The 14,019-nt window shown below is 47.9% G+C and overlaps 31 non-coding genes across 31 annotated transcripts; all 31 read left to right on the forward strand.

Moving 5' to 3' along the window:
• The first annotated feature begins 153 nt into the window (after positions 1–153).
• trnal-aag (transfer RNA leucine (anticodon AAG)) lies at positions 154–235 on the forward strand. Its single transcript has one exon. It is a non-coding gene; the product is annotated as a tRNA-Leu (tRNA).
• Positions 236–453: 218 nt separating this feature from the next.
• trnal-uag (transfer RNA leucine (anticodon UAG)) lies at positions 454–535 on the forward strand. The gene has a single exon. It is a non-coding gene; the product is annotated as a tRNA-Leu (tRNA).
• Positions 536–1,026: 491 nt separating this feature from the next.
• On the forward strand, positions 1,027–1,108 carry trnal-aag (transfer RNA leucine (anticodon AAG)). The gene has a single exon. It is a non-coding gene; the product is annotated as a tRNA-Leu (tRNA).
• Positions 1,109–1,326: 218 nt separating this feature from the next.
• Positions 1,327–1,408, forward strand: trnal-uag (transfer RNA leucine (anticodon UAG)). The gene has a single exon. It is a non-coding gene; the product is annotated as a tRNA-Leu (tRNA).
• Positions 1,409–1,900: 492 nt separating this feature from the next.
• On the forward strand, positions 1,901–1,982 carry trnal-aag (transfer RNA leucine (anticodon AAG)). The gene has a single exon. It is a non-coding gene; the product is annotated as a tRNA-Leu (tRNA).
• A 218-nt stretch (positions 1,983–2,200) lies between these two features.
• Positions 2,201–2,282, forward strand: trnal-uag (transfer RNA leucine (anticodon UAG)). The gene has a single exon. It is a non-coding gene; the product is annotated as a tRNA-Leu (tRNA).
• A 790-nt stretch (positions 2,283–3,072) lies between these two features.
• Positions 3,073–3,154, forward strand: trnal-aag (transfer RNA leucine (anticodon AAG)). Its single transcript has one exon. It is a non-coding gene; the product is annotated as a tRNA-Leu (tRNA).
• A 218-nt stretch (positions 3,155–3,372) lies between these two features.
• Positions 3,373–3,454, forward strand: trnal-uag (transfer RNA leucine (anticodon UAG)). Its single transcript has one exon. It is a non-coding gene; the product is annotated as a tRNA-Leu (tRNA).
• Positions 3,455–3,946: 492 nt separating this feature from the next.
• Positions 3,947–4,028, forward strand: trnal-aag (transfer RNA leucine (anticodon AAG)). The gene has a single exon. It is a non-coding gene; the product is annotated as a tRNA-Leu (tRNA).
• A 218-nt stretch (positions 4,029–4,246) lies between these two features.
• On the forward strand, positions 4,247–4,328 carry trnal-uag (transfer RNA leucine (anticodon UAG)). Its single transcript has one exon. It is a non-coding gene; the product is annotated as a tRNA-Leu (tRNA).
• A 491-nt stretch (positions 4,329–4,819) lies between these two features.
• Positions 4,820–4,901, forward strand: trnal-aag (transfer RNA leucine (anticodon AAG)). The gene has a single exon. It is a non-coding gene; the product is annotated as a tRNA-Leu (tRNA).
• A 218-nt stretch (positions 4,902–5,119) lies between these two features.
• trnal-uag (transfer RNA leucine (anticodon UAG)) lies at positions 5,120–5,201 on the forward strand. The gene has a single exon. It is a non-coding gene; the product is annotated as a tRNA-Leu (tRNA).
• Positions 5,202–5,693: 492 nt separating this feature from the next.
• trnal-aag (transfer RNA leucine (anticodon AAG)) lies at positions 5,694–5,775 on the forward strand. The gene has a single exon. It is a non-coding gene; the product is annotated as a tRNA-Leu (tRNA).
• Positions 5,776–5,991: 216 nt separating this feature from the next.
• On the forward strand, positions 5,992–6,073 carry trnal-aag (transfer RNA leucine (anticodon AAG)). The gene has a single exon. It is a non-coding gene; the product is annotated as a tRNA-Leu (tRNA).
• Positions 6,074–6,291: 218 nt separating this feature from the next.
• On the forward strand, positions 6,292–6,373 carry trnal-uag (transfer RNA leucine (anticodon UAG)). The gene has a single exon. It is a non-coding gene; the product is annotated as a tRNA-Leu (tRNA).
• A 491-nt stretch (positions 6,374–6,864) lies between these two features.
• Positions 6,865–6,946, forward strand: trnal-aag (transfer RNA leucine (anticodon AAG)). Its single transcript has one exon. It is a non-coding gene; the product is annotated as a tRNA-Leu (tRNA).
• A 218-nt stretch (positions 6,947–7,164) lies between these two features.
• Positions 7,165–7,246, forward strand: trnal-uag (transfer RNA leucine (anticodon UAG)). Its single transcript has one exon. It is a non-coding gene; the product is annotated as a tRNA-Leu (tRNA).
• Positions 7,247–7,738: 492 nt separating this feature from the next.
• On the forward strand, positions 7,739–7,820 carry trnal-aag (transfer RNA leucine (anticodon AAG)). Its single transcript has one exon. It is a non-coding gene; the product is annotated as a tRNA-Leu (tRNA).
• Positions 7,821–8,038: 218 nt separating this feature from the next.
• trnal-uag (transfer RNA leucine (anticodon UAG)) lies at positions 8,039–8,120 on the forward strand. Its single transcript has one exon. It is a non-coding gene; the product is annotated as a tRNA-Leu (tRNA).
• Positions 8,121–8,910: 790 nt separating this feature from the next.
• trnal-aag (transfer RNA leucine (anticodon AAG)) lies at positions 8,911–8,992 on the forward strand. The gene has a single exon. It is a non-coding gene; the product is annotated as a tRNA-Leu (tRNA).
• Positions 8,993–9,202: 210 nt separating this feature from the next.
• Positions 9,203–9,286, forward strand: trnal-uag (transfer RNA leucine (anticodon UAG)). The gene has a single exon. It is a non-coding gene; the product is annotated as a tRNA-Leu (tRNA).
• Positions 9,287–9,778: 492 nt separating this feature from the next.
• On the forward strand, positions 9,779–9,860 carry trnal-aag (transfer RNA leucine (anticodon AAG)). Its single transcript has one exon. It is a non-coding gene; the product is annotated as a tRNA-Leu (tRNA).
• Positions 9,861–10,078: 218 nt separating this feature from the next.
• Positions 10,079–10,160, forward strand: trnal-uag (transfer RNA leucine (anticodon UAG)). The gene has a single exon. It is a non-coding gene; the product is annotated as a tRNA-Leu (tRNA).
• Positions 10,161–10,950: 790 nt separating this feature from the next.
• On the forward strand, positions 10,951–11,032 carry trnal-aag (transfer RNA leucine (anticodon AAG)). The gene has a single exon. It is a non-coding gene; the product is annotated as a tRNA-Leu (tRNA).
• A 210-nt stretch (positions 11,033–11,242) lies between these two features.
• Positions 11,243–11,326, forward strand: trnal-uag (transfer RNA leucine (anticodon UAG)). Its single transcript has one exon. It is a non-coding gene; the product is annotated as a tRNA-Leu (tRNA).
• Positions 11,327–11,818: 492 nt separating this feature from the next.
• Positions 11,819–11,900, forward strand: trnal-aag (transfer RNA leucine (anticodon AAG)). The gene has a single exon. It is a non-coding gene; the product is annotated as a tRNA-Leu (tRNA).
• A 218-nt stretch (positions 11,901–12,118) lies between these two features.
• On the forward strand, positions 12,119–12,200 carry trnal-uag (transfer RNA leucine (anticodon UAG)). Its single transcript has one exon. It is a non-coding gene; the product is annotated as a tRNA-Leu (tRNA).
• A 491-nt stretch (positions 12,201–12,691) lies between these two features.
• On the forward strand, positions 12,692–12,773 carry trnal-aag (transfer RNA leucine (anticodon AAG)). The gene has a single exon. It is a non-coding gene; the product is annotated as a tRNA-Leu (tRNA).
• Positions 12,774–12,989: 216 nt separating this feature from the next.
• Positions 12,990–13,071, forward strand: trnal-aag (transfer RNA leucine (anticodon AAG)). The gene has a single exon. It is a non-coding gene; the product is annotated as a tRNA-Leu (tRNA).
• A 218-nt stretch (positions 13,072–13,289) lies between these two features.
• Positions 13,290–13,370, forward strand: trnal-uag (transfer RNA leucine (anticodon UAG)). Its single transcript has one exon. It is a non-coding gene; the product is annotated as a tRNA-Leu (tRNA).
• Positions 13,371–13,862: 492 nt separating this feature from the next.
• trnal-aag (transfer RNA leucine (anticodon AAG)) lies at positions 13,863–13,944 on the forward strand. Its single transcript has one exon. It is a non-coding gene; the product is annotated as a tRNA-Leu (tRNA).
• The last annotated feature ends 75 nt before the right edge of the window (positions 13,945–14,019 follow it).

Consider the following 14,019-nt stretch of genomic DNA (forward strand, 5'->3'; position numbering starts at 1 on the left):
CTGCATGCTCCCAGTCTCTTCCAAAACCAGCCACTTTTGCTTTCCTGAGCCTTACTCGACAGGCTTCAGGGCCTCACAATGAAGGTCCGCACCCAACATTTTCTCCTATTCTAGAAAAATGGGCAGAAAAAGGCAGGGAAGGCACTCTCGCATGGTAGCGTGGCCGAGCGGTCTAAGGCGCTGGATTAAGGCTCCAGTCTCTTCGGGGGCGTGGGTTCGAATCCCACCGCTGCCAAGGAACACTTTTGGAAGGCTCTTGTGGCTGCTATGCCTGAGAAGGACGACTGGAGAAGTGACACTGCATGCTCCCAGTCTCTTCCAAAACCAGCGACTTTTGCTTTCCTGAGCCTTACTCGACAGGCTTCAGGGCCTCACAATGAAGGTCCGCACCCAACATTTTCTCCTATTCTAGAAAAATGGGCAGAAAAAGGCCCCCGAAAGAAACAGCAGTGGGGTAGTGTGGCCGAGGGGTCTAAGGCTCTGGATTTAGGCTTCAGTCTCTTCGGGGGCGTGGGTTCGAATCCCACCACTGCCAGCATTGATTTTAAAGAGGGCAATACACCTTAAGTGTGCTGCAATACTGTGTAGCAGGAAATCTGCACCCTGTTGAATCAGGGACAACCAAAAATTACAATTGTAGTAATTTCAGTTTAAAAATGAGTTGGAATCTAATAATAACATAGTCTTTAATCATAGAAGCAGCCAATTTGACTCAAGATTTTTTGGAAAATTGACAACTACCTCACGATTTTGAGTTTAACTTCAGCACAGCTAGCTGCCATTTTGGAGTAAGGCCCAATGGCTTTGATTAGATGATTCAGGTGTGTTTGATTAGAGATGGAATTGCAATCTGCAGATAGGGAGGCCTCCAGGAGTGTAACTGCGTACCCCTGCATTTATGAGGTCTTTTATTTGTGGAGGAGCTCCTCCAAGGCACATGGAATGTCAACTGACTGACTTGTGGCCAAGTGCGACATTAAATTAAAATAAGAAGGCGAAAATGGCCCAGGGAAAGCACTCTCACATGGTAGCGTGGCCGAGCGGTCTAAGGCGCTGGATTAAGGCTCCAGTCTCTTCGGGGGCGTGGGTTCGAATCCCACCGCTGCCAAGGAACACTTTTGGAAGGCTCTTGTGGCTGCTATGCCTGAGCATGACGACTGGAGAAGTGACACTGCATGCTCCCAGTCTCTTCCAAAACCAGCCTCTTTTGCTTTCCTGAGCCTTACTCGACAGGCTTCAGGGCCTCATAATGAAGGTCCACACCCAACATTTTCTCCTATTCTAGAAAAATGGGCAGAAAAAGGCCCCCGAAAGAAACAGCAGTGGGGTAGTGTGGCCGAGGGGTCTAAAGCGCTGGATTTAGGCTCCAGTCTCTTCGGGGGCGTGGGTTCGAATCCCACCACTGCCAGCATTGATTTTAAAGAGGGCAATACACCTTAAGTGTGCTGCAAAACTGTGTAGCAGGAAATCTGCACCCTGTTGAATCAGGGACAACCAAAAATTACAATTGTAGTAAATTCAGTTTAAAAATGAGTTGGAATCTAATAATAACATAGTCTTTAATCATAGAAGCAGCCGATTTGACTCAAGATTTTTTGGAAAATTGACAACTACCTGACGATTTTGAGTTTAACTTCAGCACAGCTAGTTGCCATTTTGGAGTAAGGCCCAATGGCTTTGATTAGATGATTCAGGTGTGTTTGATTAGAGATGGAATTGCAATCTGCAGATAGGGAGGCCTCCAGGAGTGTAACTGCGTACCCCTGCATTTATGAGGTCTTTTAATCTGTGGAGGAGCTCCTCCAAGGCACATGGAATGTCAACTGACTGACTTGTGGCCAAGTGCGACATTAAATTAAAATAAGAAGGCGAAAATGGCCCAGGGAAGGCACTCTCGCATGGTAGCGTGGCCGAGCGGTCTAAGGCGCTGGATTAAGGCTCCAGTCTCTTTGGGGGCGTGGGTTCGAATCCCACCGCTGCCAAGGAACACTTTTGGAAGGCTCTTGTGGCTGCTATGCCTGAGCATGACGACTGGAGAAGTGACACTGCATGCTCCCAGTCTCTTCCAAAACCAGCCACTTTTGCTTTCCTGAGCCTTACTCGACAGGCTTCAGGGCCTCACAATGAAGGTCCGCACCCAACATTTTCTCCTATTCTAGAAAAATGGGCAGAAAAAGGCCCCCGAAAGAAATAGCAGTGGGGTAGTGTGGCCGAGGGGTCTAAGGCGCTGGATTTAGGCTCCAGTCTCTTCGGGGGCGTGGGTTCGAATCCCACCACTGCCAGCATTGATTTTAAAGAGGGCAATACACCTTAAGTGTGCTGCAAAACTGTGTAGCAGGAAATCTGCACCCTGTTGAATCAGGGACAACCAAAAATTACAATTGTAGTAATTTCAGTTTAAAAATGAGTTGGAATCTAATAATAACATAGTCTTTAATCATAGAAGCAGCCGATTTGACTCAAGATTTTTTGGAAAATTGACAACTACCTGACGATTTTGAGTTTAACTTCAGCACAGCTAGCTGCCATTTTGGAGTAAGGCCCAATGGCTTTGATTAGATAATTCAGGTGTGTTTGATTAGAGATGGAATTGCAATCTGCAGATAGGGAGGCCTCCAGGAGTGTAACTGCGTATCCCTGCATTTATGAGGTCTTTCAATCTGTGGAGGAGCTCCTCCAAGGCACATGGAATGTCAACTGACTGACTTGTGGCCAAGTGCGACATTAAATTAAAATAAGAAGGCGAAAATGGCCCAGGGAAGGCACTCTCGCATGGTAGCGTGGCCGAGCGGTCTAAGGCGCTGGATTAAGGCTCCAGTCTCTTCAAGGGCGTGGCTTCGAATCCCACCGCTGCCAAGGAACACTTTTGGAAGGCTCTTGTGAATGCTATGCCTGAGCATGACGACTGGAGAAGTGACACTGCATGCTCCCAGTCTCTTCCAAAACCAGCCACTTTTGCTTTCCTGAGCCTTACTCGACAGGCTTCAGGGCCTCACAATGAAGGTCCGCACCCAACATTTTCTCCTATTCTAGAAAAATGGGCAGAAAAAGGCAGGGAAGGCACTCTCGCATGGTAGCGTGGCCGAGCGGTCTAAGGCGCTGGATTAAGGCTCCAGTCTCTTCGGGGGCGTGGGTTCGAATCCCACCGCTGCCAAGGAACACTTTTGGAAGGCTCTTGTGGCTGCTATGCCTGAGCATGACGACTGGAGAAGTGACACTGCATGCTCCCAGTCTCTTCCAAAACCAGCCACTTTTGCTTTCCTGAGCCTTACTCGACAGGCTTCAGGGCCTCACAATGAAGGTCCGCACCCAACATTTTCTCCTATTCTAGAAAAATGGGCAGAAAAAGGCCCCCGAAAGAAACAGCAGTGGGGTAGTGTGGCCGAGGGGTCTAAGGCGCTGGATTTAGGCTCCAGTCTCTTTGGGGGCATGGGTTCGAATCCCACCACTGCCAGCATTGATTTTAAAGAGGGCAATACACCTTAAGTGTGCTGCAAAACTGTGTAGCAGGAAATCTGCACCCTGTTGAATCAGGGACAACCAAAAATTACAATTGTAATAATTTCAGTTTAAAAATGAGTTGGAATCTAATAATAACATAGTCTTTAATCATAGAAGCAGCCGATTTGACTCAAGATTTTTTGGAAAATTAACAACTACCTCACGATTTTGAGTTTAACTTCAGCACAGCTAGCTGCCATTTTGGAGTAAGGCCCAATGGCTTTGATTAGATGATTCAGGTGTGTTTGATTAGAGATGGAATTGCAATCTGCAGATAGGGAGGCCTCCAGGAGTGTAACTGCGTACCCCTGCATTTATGAGGTCTTTTAATTTGTGGAGGAGCTCCTCCAAGGCACATGGAATGTCAACTGACTGACTTGTGGCCAAGTGCGACATTAAATTAAAATAAGAAGGCGAAAATGGCCCAGGGAAGGCACTCTCACATGGTAGCGTGGCCGAGCGGTCTAAGGCGCTGGATTAAGGCTCCAGTCTCTTCGGGGGCGTGGGTTCGAATCCCACCGCTGCCAAGGAATACTTTTGGAAGGCTCTTGTGGCTGCTATGCCTGAGCATGACGACTGGAGAAGTGACACTGCATGCTCCCAGTCTCTTCCAAAACCAGCCACTTTTGCTTTCCTGAGCCTTACTCGACAGGCTTCAGGGCCTCACAATGAAGGTCCGCACCCAACATTTTCTCCTATTCTAGAAAAATGGGCAGAAAAAGGCCCCCGAAAGAAACAGCAGTGGGGTAGTGTGGCCGAGGGGTCTAAGGCGCTGGATTTAGGCTCCAGTCTCTTCGGGGGCGTGGGTTCGAATCCCACCACTGCCAGCATTGATTTTAAAGAGGGCAATACACCTTAAGTGTGCTGCAAAACTGTGTAGCAGGAAATCTGCACCCTGTTGAATCAGGGACAACCAAAAATTACAATTGTAGTAATTTCAGTTTAAAAATGAGTTGGAATCTAATAATAACATAGTCTTTAATCATAGAAGCAGCCGATTTGACTCAAGATTTTTTGGAAAATTGACATCTACCTCACGATTTTGAGTTTAACTTCAGCACAGCTAGCTGCCATTTTGGAGTAAGGCCCAATGGCTTTGATTAGATGATTCAGGTGTGTTTGATTAGAGATGGAATTGCAATCTGCAGATAGGGAGGCCTCCAGGAGTGTAACTGCGTACCCCTGCATTTATGAGGTCTTTTAATCTGTGGAGGAGCTCCTCCAAGGCACATGGAATGTCAACTGACTGACTTGTGGCCAAGTGCGACATTAAATTAAAATAAGAAGGCGAAAATGGCCCAGGGAAGGCACTTTGCATGGTAGCGTGGCCGAGCGGTCTAAGGCGCTGGATTAAGGCTCCAGTCTCTTCGGGGGCGTGGGTTCGAATCCCACCGCTGCCAAGGAACACTTTTGGAAGGCTCTTGTGGCTGCTATGCCTGAGCATGACGACTGGAGAAGTGACACTGCATGCTCCCAGTCTCTTCCAAAACCAGCCACTTTTGCTTTCCTGAGCCTTACTCGACAGGCTTCAGGGCCTCACAATGAAGGTCCGCACCCAACATTTTCTCCTATTCTAGAAAAATGGGCAGAAAAAGGCCCCCGAAAGAAACAGCAGTGGGGTAGTGTGGCCGAGGGGTCTAAGGCGCTGGATTTAGGCTCCAGTCTCTTCGGGGGCGTGGGTTCGAATCCCACCACTGCCAGCATTGATTTTAAAGAGGGCAATACACCTTAAGTGTGCTGCAAAACTGTGTAGCAGGAAATCTGCACCCTGTTGAATCAGGGACAACCAAAAATTACAATTGTAGTAATTTCAGTTTAAAAATGAGTTGGAATCTAATAATAACATAGTCTTTAATCATAGAAGCAGCCGATTTGACTCAAGATTTTTTGGAAAATTGACAACTACCTCACGATTTTGAGTTTAACTTCAGCACAGCTAGCTGCCATTTTGGAGTAAGGCCCAATGGCTTTGATTAGATGATTCAGGTGTGTTTGATTAGAGATGGAATTGCAATCTGCAGATAGGGAGGCCTCCAGGAGTGTAACTGCGTACCCCTGCATTTATGAGGTCTTTTAATCTGTGGAGGAGCTCCTCCAAGGCACATGGAATGTCAACTGACTGACTTGTGGCCAAGTGCGACATTAAATTAAAATAAGAAGGCGAAAATGGCCCAGGGAAGGCACTCTCGCATGGTAGCGTGGCCGAGCGGTCTAAGGCGCTGGATTAAGGCTCCAGTCTCTCCGGGGGCGTGGGTTCGAATCCCACCGCTGCCAAGGAACACTTTTGGAAGGCTCTTGTGGCTGCTATGCCTGAGCATGACGACTGGAGAAGTGACACTGCATGCTCCCAGTCTCTTCCAAAACCAGCCACTTTTGCTTTCCTGAGCCTTACTCGACAGGCTTCAGGGCCTCACAATGAAGGTCCGCACCCAACATTTTCTCCTATTCTAGAAAAATGGGCAGAAAAAGGCAGGGAAGGCACTCTCGCATGGTAGCGTGGCCGAGCGGTCTAAGGCGCTGGATTAAGGCTCCAGTCTCTTCGGGGGCGTGGGTTCGAATCCCACCGCTGCCAAGGAACACTTTTGGAAGGCTCTTGTGGCTGCTATGCCTGAGAAGGACGACTGGAGAAGTGACACTGCATGCTCCCAGTCTCTTCCAAAACCAGCCACTTTTGCTTTCCTGAGCCTTACTCGACAGGCTTCAGGGCCTCACAATGAAGGTCCGCACCCAACATTTTCTCCTATTCTAGAAAAATGGGCAGAAAAAGGCCCCCGAAAGAAACAGCAGTGGGGTAGTGTGGCCGAGGGGTCTAAGGCTCTGGATTTAGGCTTCAGTCTCTTCGGGGGCGTGGGTTCGAATCCCACCACTGCCAGCATTGATTTTAAAGAGGGCAATACACCTTAAGTGTGCTGCAATACTGTGTAGCAGGAAATCTGCACCCTGTTGAATCAGGGACAACCAAAAATTACAATTGTAGTAATTTCAGTTTAAAAATGAGTTGGAATCTAATAATAACATAGTCTTTAATCATAGAAGCAGCCAATTTGACTCAAGATTTTTTGGAAAATTGACAACTACCTCACGATTTTGAGTTTAACTTCAGCACAGCTAGCTGCCATTTTGGAGTAAGGCCCAATGGCTTTGATTAGATGATTCAGGTGTGTTTGATTAGAGATGGAATTGCAATCTGCAGATAGGGAGGCCTCCAGGAGTGTAACTGCGTACCCCTGCATTTATGAGGTCTTTTATTTGTGGAGGAGCTCCTCCAAGGCACATGGAATGTCAACTGACTGACTTGTGGCCAAGTGCGACATTAAATTAAAATAAGAAGGCGAAAATGGCCCAGGGAAAGCACTCTCACATGGTAGCGTGGCCGAGCGGTCTAAGGCGCTGGATTAAGGCTCCAGTCTCTTCGGGGGCGTGGGTTCGAATCCCACCGCTGCCAAGGAACACTTTTGGAAGGCTCTTGTGGCTGCTATGCCTGAGCATGACGACTGGAGAAGTGACACTGCATGCTCCCAGTCTCTTCCAAAACCAGCCTCTTTTGCTTTCCTGAGCCTTACTCGACAGGCTTCAGGGCCTCATAATGAAGGTCCACACCCAACATTTTCTCCTATTCTAGAAAAATGGGCAGAAAAAGGCCCCCGAAAGAAACAGCAGTGGGGTAGTGTGGCCGAGGGGTCTAAAGCGCTGGATTTAGGCTCCAGTCTCTTCGGGGGCGTGGGTTCGAATCCCACCACTGCCAGCATTGATTTTAAAGAGGGCAATACACCTTAAGTGTGCTGCAAAACTGTGTAGCAGGAAATCTGCACCCTGTTGAATCAGGGACAACCAAAAATTACAATTGTAGTAAATTCAGTTTAAAAATGAGTTGGAATCTAATAATAACATAGTCTTTAATCATAGAAGCAGCCGATTTGACTCAAGATTTTTTGGAAAATTGACAACTACCTGACGATTTTGAGTTTAACTTCAGCACAGCTAGTTGCCATTTTGGAGTAAGGCCCAATGGCTTTGATTAGATGATTCAGGTGTGTTTGATTAGAGATGGAATTGCAATCTGCAGATAGGGAGGCCTCCAGGAGTGTAACTGCGTACCCCTGCATTTATGAGGTCTTTTGATCTGTGGAGGAGCTCCTCCAAGGCACATGGAATGTCAACTGACTGACTTGTGGCCAAGTGCGACATTAAATTAAAATAAGAAGGCGAAAATGGCCCAGGGAAGGCACTCTCGCATGGTAGCGTGGCCGAGCGGTCTAAGGCGCTGGATTAAGGCTCCAGTCTCTTTGGGGGCGTGGGTTCGAATCCCACCGCTGCCAAGGAACACTTTTGGAAGGCTCTTGTGGCTGCTATGCCTGAGCATGACGACTGGAGAAGTGACACTGCATGCTCCCAGTCTCTTCCAAAACCAGCCACTTTTGCTTTCCTGAGCCTTACTCGACAGGCTTCAGGGCCTCACAATGAAGGTCCGCACCCAACATTTTCTCCTATTCTAGAAAAATGGGCAGAAAAAGGCCCCCGAAAGAAATAGCAGTGGGGTAGTGTGGCCGAGGGGTCTAAGGCGCTGGATTTAGGCTCCAGTCTCTTCGGGGGCGTGGGTTCGAATCCCACCACTGCCAGCATTGATTTTAAAGAGGGCAATACACCTTAAGTGTGCTGCAAAACTGTGTAGCAGGAAATCTGCACCCTGTTGAATCAGGGACAACCAAAAATTACAATTGTAGTAATTTCAGTTTAAAAATGAGTTGGAATCTAATAATAACATAGTCTTTAATCATAGAAGCAGCCGATTTGACTCAAGATTTTTTGGAAAATTGACAACTACCTGACGATTTTGAGTTTAACTTCAGCACAGCTAGCTGCCATTTTGGAGTAAGGCCCAATGGCTTTGATTAGATAATTCAGGTGTGTTTGATTAGAGATGGAATTGCAATCTGCAGATAGGGAGGCCTCCAGGAGTGTAACTGCGTATCCCTGCATTTATGAGGTCTTTCAATCTGTGGAGGAGCTCCTCCAAGGCACATGGAATGTCAACTGACTGACTTGTGGCCAAGTGCGACATTAAATTAAAATAAGAAGGCGAAAATGGCCCAGGGAAGGCACTCTCGCATGGTAGCGTGGCCGAGCGGTCTAAGGCGCTGGATTAAGGCTCCAGTCTCTTCAAGGGCGTGGCTTCGAATCCCACCGCTGCCAAGGAACACTTTTGGAAGGCTCTTGTGAATGCTATGCCTGAGCATGACGACTGGAGAAGTGACACTGCATGCTCCCAGTCTCTTCCAAAACCAGCCACTTTTGCTTTCCTGAGCCTTACTCGACAGGCTTCAGGGCCTCACAATGAAGGTCCGCACCCAACATTTTCTCCTATTCTAGAAAAATGGGCAGAAAAAGGCAGGGAAGGCACTCTCGCATGGTAGCGTGGCCGAGCGGTCTAAGGCGCTGGATTAAGGCTCCAGTCTCTTCGGGGGCGTGGGTTCGAATCCCACCGCTGCCAAGGAACACTTTTGGAAGGCTCTTGTGGCTGCTATGCCTGAGCATGACGACTGGAGAAGTGACACTGCATGCTCCCAGTCTCTTCCAAAACCAGCCACTTTTGCTTTCCTGAGCCTTACTCGACAGGCTTCAGGGCCTCACAATGAAGGTCCGCACCCAACATTTTCTCCTATTCTAGAAAAATGGGCAGAAAAAGGCCCCCGAAAGAAACAGCAGTGGGTGGCCGAGGGGTCTAAGGCGCTGGATTTAGGCTCCAGTCTCTTTGGGGGCGTGGGTTCGAATCCCACCACTGCCAGCATTGATTTTAAAGAGGGCAATACACCTTAAGTGTGCTGCAAAACTGTGTAGCAGGAAATCTGCACCCTGTTGAATCAGGGACAACCAAAAATTACAATTGTAATAATTTCAGTTTAAAAATGAGTTGGAATCTAATAATAACATAGTCTTTAATCATAGAAGCAGCCGATTTGACTCAAGATTTTTTGGAAAATTAACAACTACCTCACGATTTTGAGTTTAACTTCAGCACAGCTAGCTGCCATTTTGGAGTAAGGCCCAATGGCTTTGATTAGATGATTCAGGTGTGTTTGATTAGAGATGGAATTGCAATCTGCAGATAGGGAGGCCTCCAGGAGTGTAACTGCGTACCCCTGCATTTATGAGGTCTTTTAATCTGTGGAGGAGCTCCTCCAAGGCACATGGAATGTCAACTGACTGACTTGTGGCCAAGTGCGACATTAAATTAAAATAAGAAGGCGAAAATGGCCCAGGGAAAGCACTCTCACATGGTAGCGTGGCCGAGCGGTCTAAGGCGCTGGATTAAGGCTCCAGTCTCTTCGGGGGCGTGGGTTCGAATCCCACCGCTGCCAAGGAACACTTTTGGAAGGCTCTTGTGGCTGCTATGCCTGAGCATGACGACTGGAGAAGTGACACTGCATGCTCCCAGTCTCTTCCAAAACCAGCCACTTTTGCTTTCCTGAGCCTTACTCGACAGGCTTCAGGGCCTCACAATGAAGGTCCGCACCCAACATTTTCTCCTATTCTAGAAAAATGGGCAGAAAAAGGCCCCCGAAAGAAATAGCAGTGGGGTAGTGTGGCCGAGGGGTCTAAGGCGCTGGATTTAGGCTCCAGTCTCTTCGGGGGCGTGGGTTCGAATCCCACCACTGCCAGCATTGATTTTAAAGAGGGCAATACACCTTAAGTGTGCTGCAAAACTGTGTAGCAGGAAATCTGCACCCTGTTGAATCAGGGACAACCAAAAATTACAATTGTAGTAATTTCAGTTTAAAAATGAGTTGGAATCTAATAATAACATAGTCTTTAATCATAGAAGCAGCCGATTTGACTCAAGATTTTTTGGAAAATTGACAACTACCTGACGATTTTGAGTTTAACTTCAGCACAGCTAGCTGCCATTTTGGAGTAAGGCCCAATGGCTTTGATTAGATAATTCAGGTGTGTTTGATTAGAGATGGAATTGCAATCTGCAGATAGGGAGGCCTCCAGGAGTGTAACTGCGTATCCCTGCATTTATGAGGTCTTTCAATCTGTGGAGGAGCTCCTCCAAGGCACATGGAATGTCAACTGACTGACTTGTGGCCAAGTGCGACATTAAATTAAAATAAGAAGGCGAAAATGGCCCAGGGAAGGCACTCTCGCATGGTAGCGTGGCCGAGCGGTCTAAGGCGCTGGATTAAGGCTCCAGTCTCTTCAAGGGCGTGGCTTCGAATCCCACCGCTGCCAAGGAACACTTTTGGAAGGCTCTTGTGAATGCTATGCCTGAGCATGACGACTGGAGAAGTGACACTGCATGCTCCCAGTCTCTTCCAAAACCAGCCACTTTTGCTTTCCTGAGCCTTACTCGACAGGCTTCAGGGCCTCACAATGAAGGTCCGCACCCAACATTTTCTCCTATTCTAGAAAAATGGGCAGAAAAAGGCAGGGAAGGCACTCTCGCATGGTAGCGTGGCCGAGCGGTCTAAGGCGCTGGATTAAGGCTCCAGTCTCTTCGGGGGCGTGGGTTCGAATCCCACCGCTGCCAAGGAACACTTTTGGAAGGCTCTTGTGGCTGCTATGCCTGAGCATGACGACTGGAGAAGTGACACTGCATGCTCCCAGTCTCTTCCAAAACCAGCCACTTTTGCTTTCCTGAGCCTTACTCGACAGGCTTCAGGGCCTCACAATGAAGGTCCGCACCCAACATTTTCTCCTATTCTAGAAAAATGGGCAGAAAAAGGCCCCCGAAAGAAACAGCAGTGGGTGGCCGAGGGGTCTAAGGCGCTGGATTTAGGCTCCAGTCTCTTTGGGGGCGTGGGTTCGAATCCCACCACTGCCAGCATTGATTTTAAAGAGGGCAATACACCTTAAGTGTGCTGCAAAACTGTGTAGCAGGAAATCTGCACCCTGTTGAATCAGGGACAACCAAAAATTACAATTGTAATAATTTCAGTTTAAAAATGAGTTGGAATCTAATAATAACATAGTCTTTAATCATAGAAGCAGCCGATTTGACTCAAGATTTTTTGGAAAATTAACAACTACCTCACGATTTTGAGTTTAACTTCAGCACAGCTAGCTGCCATTTTGGAGTAAGGCCCAATGGCTTTGATTAGATGATTCAGGTGTGTTTGATTAGAGATGGAATTGCAATCTGCAGATAGGGAGGCCTCCAGGAGTGTAACTGCGTACCCCTGCATTTATGAGGTCTTTTAATCTGTGGAGGAGCTCCTCCAAGGCACATGGAATGTCAACTGACTGACTTGTGGCCAAGTGTGACATTAAATTAAAATAAGAAGGCGAAAATGGCCCAGGGAAGGCACTCTCACATGGTAGCGTGGCCGAGCGGTCTAAGGCGCTGGATTAAGGCTCCAGTCTCTTCGGGGGCGTGGGTTCGAATCCCACCGCTGCCAAGGAATACTTTTGGAAGGCTCTTGTGGCTGCTATGCCTGAGCATGACGACTGGAGAAGTGACACTGCATGCTCCCAGTCTCTTCCAAAACCAGCCACTTTTGCTTTCCTGAGCCTTACTCGACAGGCTTCAGGGCCTCACAATGAAGGTCCGCACCCAACATTTTCTCCTATTCTAGAAAAATGGGCAGAAAAAGGCCCCCGAAAGAAACAGCAGTGGGGTAGTGTGGCCGAGGGGTCTAAGGCGCTGGATTTAGGCTCCAGTCTCTTCGGGGGCGTGGGTTCGAATCCCACCACTGCCAGCATTGATTTTAAAGAGGGCAATACACCTTAAGTGTGCTGCAAAACTGTGTAGCAGGAAATCTGCACCCTGTTGAATCAGGGACAACCAAAAATTACAATTGTAGTAATTTCAGTTTAAAAATGAGTTGGAATCTAATAATAACATAGTCTTTAATCATAGAAGCAGCCGATTTGACTCAAGATTTTTTGGAAAATTGACATCTACCTCACGATTTTGAGTTTAACTTCAGCACAGCTAGCTGCCATTTTGGAGTAAGGCCCAATGGCTTTGATTAGATGATTCAGGTGTGTTTGATTAGAGATGGAATTGCAATCTGCAGATAGGGAGGCCTCCAGGAGTGTAACTGCGTACCCCTGCATTTATGAGGTCTTTTAATCTGTGGAGGAGCTCCTCCAAGGCACATGGAATGTCAACTGACTGACTTGTGGCCAAGTGCGACATTAAATTAAAATAAGAAGGCGAAAATGGCCCAGGGAAGGCACTTTGCATGGTAGCGTGGCCGAGCGGTCTAAGGCGCTGGATTAAGGCTCCAGTCTCTTCGGGGGCGTGGGTTCGAATCCCACCGCTGCCAAGGAACACTTTTGGAAGGCTCTTGTGGCTGCTATGCCTGAGCATGACGACTGGAGAAGTGACACTGCATGCTCCCAGTCTCTTCCAAAACCAGCCACTTTTGCTTTCCTGAGCCTTACTCGACAGGCTTCAGGGCCTCACAATGAAGGTCCGCACCCAACATTTTCTCCTATTCTAGAAAAATGGGCAGAAAAAGGCAGGGAAGGCACTCTCGCATGGTAGCGTGGCCGAGCGGTCTAAGGCGCTGGATTAAGGCTCCAGTCTCTTCGGGGGCGTGGGTTCGAATCCCACAGCTGCCAAGGAACACTTTTGGAAGGCTCTTGTGGCTGCTATGCCTGAGCATGACGACTGGAGAAGTGACACTGCATGCTCCCAGTCTCTTCCAAAACCAGCCACTTTTGCTTTCCTGAGCCTTACTCGACAGGCTTCAGGGCCTCACAATGAAGGTCCGCACCCAACATTTTCTCCTATTCTAGAAAAATGGGCAGAAAAAGGCCCCCGAAAGAAACAGCAGTGGGGTAGTGTGGCCGAGGGGTCTAAGGCGCTGGATTTAGGCTCCAGTCTCTTCGGGGCGTGGGTTCGAATCCCACCACTGCCAGCATTGATTTTAAAGAGGGCAATACACCTTAAGTGTGCTGCAAAACTGTGTAGCAGGAAATCTGCACCCTGTTGAATCAGGGACAACCAAAAATTACAATTGTAGTAATTTCAGTTTAAAAATGAGTTGGAATCTAATAATAGCATAGTCTTTAATCATAGAAGCAGCCGATTTGACTCAAGATTTTTTGGAAAATTGACAACTACCTGACGATTTTGAGTTTAACTTCAGCACAGCTAGCTGCCCTTTTGGAGTAAGGCCCAATGGCTTTGATTAGATGATTCAGGTGTGTTTGATTAGAGATGGAATTGCAATCTGCAGATAGGGAGGCCTCCAGGAGTGTAACTGCGTACCCCTGCATTTATGAGGTCTTTTAATTTGTGGAGGAGCTCCTCCAAGGCACATGGAATGTCAACTGACTGACTTGTGGCCAAGTGCGACATTAAATTAAAATAAGAAGGCGAAAATTGCCCAGGGAAGGCACTCTCGCATGGTAGCGTGGCCGAGCGGTCTAAGGCGCTGGATTAAGGCTCCAGTCTCTTCGGGGGTGTGGGTTCGAATCCCACCGCTGCCAAGGAACACTTTTGGAAGGCTCTTGTGGCTGCTATGCCTGAGAAGGACGACTGGAGAAGTGACACTGCATGCTCCC

This window comes from Pseudorasbora parva, chromosome 21 (genome assembly GCF_024679245.1).
Source record: "Pseudorasbora parva isolate DD20220531a chromosome 21, ASM2467924v1, whole genome shotgun sequence".
Taxonomy (NCBI): domain Eukaryota; kingdom Metazoa; phylum Chordata; class Actinopteri; order Cypriniformes; family Gobionidae; genus Pseudorasbora; species Pseudorasbora parva.